Source organism: Notolepis coatsorum (assembly GCF_963971535.1).
Source record: "Notolepis coatsorum genome assembly, chromosome: 14".
Lineage (NCBI taxonomy): Eukaryota > Metazoa > Chordata > Actinopteri > Aulopiformes > Paralepididae > Notolepis > Notolepis coatsorum.
Window position 1 is genome coordinate 62,722,891 of NC_140178.1, and position 3,231 is coordinate 62,726,121.

The window sequence follows — 3,231 nt, forward strand, 5'->3', positions numbered from 1 at the left end:
CTGTCCAAGGCCTTAACCCTGTTCTCTGTCCCTGTCTCCAGCCCGCCTCTCCGGGCCTCTGTCCCTGTCCCCCTCTCCAGTGCCCCTGGTCCTGGTCCTTGACATTTAGCCCTGGCCCTGTCCCTTAGCCTTAGTCCCTTAGCCTGTTCGCCTCTTAAAGGCACAGTGCCGCATTTTCCATATTTCCTTGACTCTAGTGTTTTTGTGTTTCCCTTAAAGGGACTGTGCCGCTTTTTGTTCTATAATAAATATTTGCCCTGTTTTGGCCTACTCTCATACCTGTCTTGTGTTGTGCGATTGGGGTCGGTTACAAACCATAACAGTTTAAGCAGCCTAGAGACAGCTGCAGTCGTGAGGGGGGAGCCTGTATCTTCAGGAACGCCAACAATCCGTATGTTGTTGCGACGAGACCTAGATTCGAGATCTTCACACTTATTTTCTGTTTTAATCAGTTCTTTGACAAGATGTTCAACTTTCTCCTTCAAAATGGCGACGTCATCAGTGCATGTGGTTAGCGCGTCCTCCACTCCTGCCACTGTGCCTTTTATCAACGTTACCTCAGATTGTAAAGTTGTTATCTTGGCTGACCATTCAGTTTTCATGGCTTGTAGTTCGGATTTGATGGTTACTAGGTCATTTCCCAGAGCCGTGTGCAACTCAGCTTTAAAGATTTCAGCAATATCCTTGCGCACCGTTGCGAGAATGTCCAACCTGAGGGCCGCAGCTTCTGACTCCCTGGTATTCACTGGGAGAGAGTGGATCGAAGGCTCACGTGAGAGCGGGGCCGCACCACATTGCGTTATTTTCTGCTGCGACTGAGATGTACACGGTATTTTAGTAGCTTTTGGAGGCATTTTGAAGCCCAAACAAAAACTGTCTAGTTCACGGGTGTGTTATATTCAATACTAGTAAAAACGTTTTCTTGAAAGGGTGCCTTTACATTATATAATTAGGCAATTCTGCCGGAGCTCTTAAATCTGCGTGTTACTCCATAGTACGTCAAACCGGAAGTCCCTCCACTTCTGTATTTTAAACATAGATCCTCTTTTGTATTTAAACATTGAATCACCTCTGTACTTTAACATTGTAAACCACCCACCTTTGTACTTAAACATGGGGTTTAAACTAGTGCTGTCAGGCGATTAAAAAAAATTATCGAATTAATTACAGGATTTGTAATTAATTAATCAATCGAATTAATCGCATTTTAATTGCATAACCATTTTATGCCTGATATTCTATATTCTATAATCATATTCCAAATTGCATGTGTCCGGATGGCACAATTCAGTAATGTATCTACAAAACCTTCAGTTTAATCATCTTCCATCTATTAATTTACTTAGATTTTTCAGGTCTGGTCAATTTAAGCATAGTGTTATTCACAGTCAAAGATTAAAAAAAATTTATTGATATTCTCATTTGGTTCATTACAATTTACTCAAGCCTAGTAACAGACACAGTATTTCTGACACTGGGAATACATTCCCTGAGATCCATAGATGTCCCTAGAATCAGATACCAAGAACATGCAAATGGACCATATAAAAAAAAAGTCTGTAAATGTGTATTCTACGTTCTTATGGAATGAATGAGATAAAAATAAAATGTTATAAATTTTTATTTTTTTTTGTAATTAATTTTGAGTTAATTTTCATAACGCGATAATTTGCTGTGTAATTAATTAATCTAATTAAAGCGATAAACTGACAGCCCTAGTTTAAACATAAGATCCATTTCAGTGTTTTAAACATGGTCTCTAGTCAGACTTTCAAACCGGATTCTACTCCTCCTGTATTTAACCTTGGAGTGTCCTCCCTCAGCATTTAGGCAATTTTCTACGAACCATACTTTGTATTTACCGTGGTCTTCTATACCCTCCTGGATTGAATACACCCCTTTCCCTCCCACTGACTGCCTGCCCTCTGGTAACTTGGTCGAATACATCCATTTCCTTCCCACTGCATGTTTGCCCTCTTCGGGGGACATTGTGGCCTCTTTAAAGGTTGGGTTTACCCCACTGACTACCCTGTAGTAGTACTCAACGGGGGTAGGTGTATTGTCCTCCTCGTCACTCATGTCAGACATTCTGGGGGTTTGTGTTCCCTTGTGGAATACCTCCCACTGCTTGAGGCACTTGACGTCACCCTTAGGTGCTTCTCGTCATCGCCCTCTGGGGGTTGCTGACTGTCTGTCTGCACAACTGTACTAAGTACACTGGGGTGATGTGTTTCTATTTCTACACACCTTGCTCTGGAGTCCTCTGTCTGTGTCCTCGCTCTCACAGGTTGCCTTTGTGACAAACTTTTACTATCTGCTAGCTTACACCTAGCCATTTTGAAACGGGTGTGCCATTCCCTCTCTGCCACCCCGCTCTGGTGCGTGGGATACAGTGGCGGCTGGTCAATAGGGGCGCTAGAGCGCCGCGCTCCCTGGTTAAAAGAGAGAAGAAGAAGAATTAAAAAAAAAAAATTTAGAGCCCTATAAATAAAATAAACATGTTTAAAATGAATAATATTTACTCATTTTAAGTATGTTTGTGTTTCCAATGCACCGTTAATATATCAAATATAAATAATTGTTTTCAGTTAACAGGAAGTGACTGTCTGATACAGAATACATTTCTCTCGGGCTAGCCGTAGCCGCATTTCTCTCGGGCTAGACGCAATAGCGCTTACAGTGGGCGTGCACTGGTTTCATCGCTGTATCCGTCGCAGCCAATCAGTGCGTAACGCGCTGTGCGTTGAAATATGATGTATTATGATGGAAGCCGGGCGCATTTTAAAGCGATCTATTATCATCTAAGCAAGCAGCGCCAGTATTTTCCGTAGCCGTATTTCTCGGAGACACTCTCTGATTGGCCGACGCGGCGACGCCAGTATTTTTCCGTAGCCGCATTTCTCGGTTTGGCTTAGAGCAGGGCGATAGAACGCCAGGTACGGCTGACGGCAAGTTCTTTCGACGGTTAAGCTTAGGCACTCTTTCAAAGTTGGTTAAGGTTAGAGTTTGTCTTAGAGCCAGTGGCGGCCGCCACTGGGGGGTGCTAGGGCGCCGCCCCCCTCAGGCCCTGCCCTGGTTATATGAGAGAAGAACAAGAACAATTATTTTTTAGTTTTTTGTTTTATAGACCTATAAATAATATAAACATGTTTAAAATGAATAATATTTACTCATTTTAAGTATGTTTGTGTTTCCAATGCACAATATAACGTTACTATATAAAATAAAAAA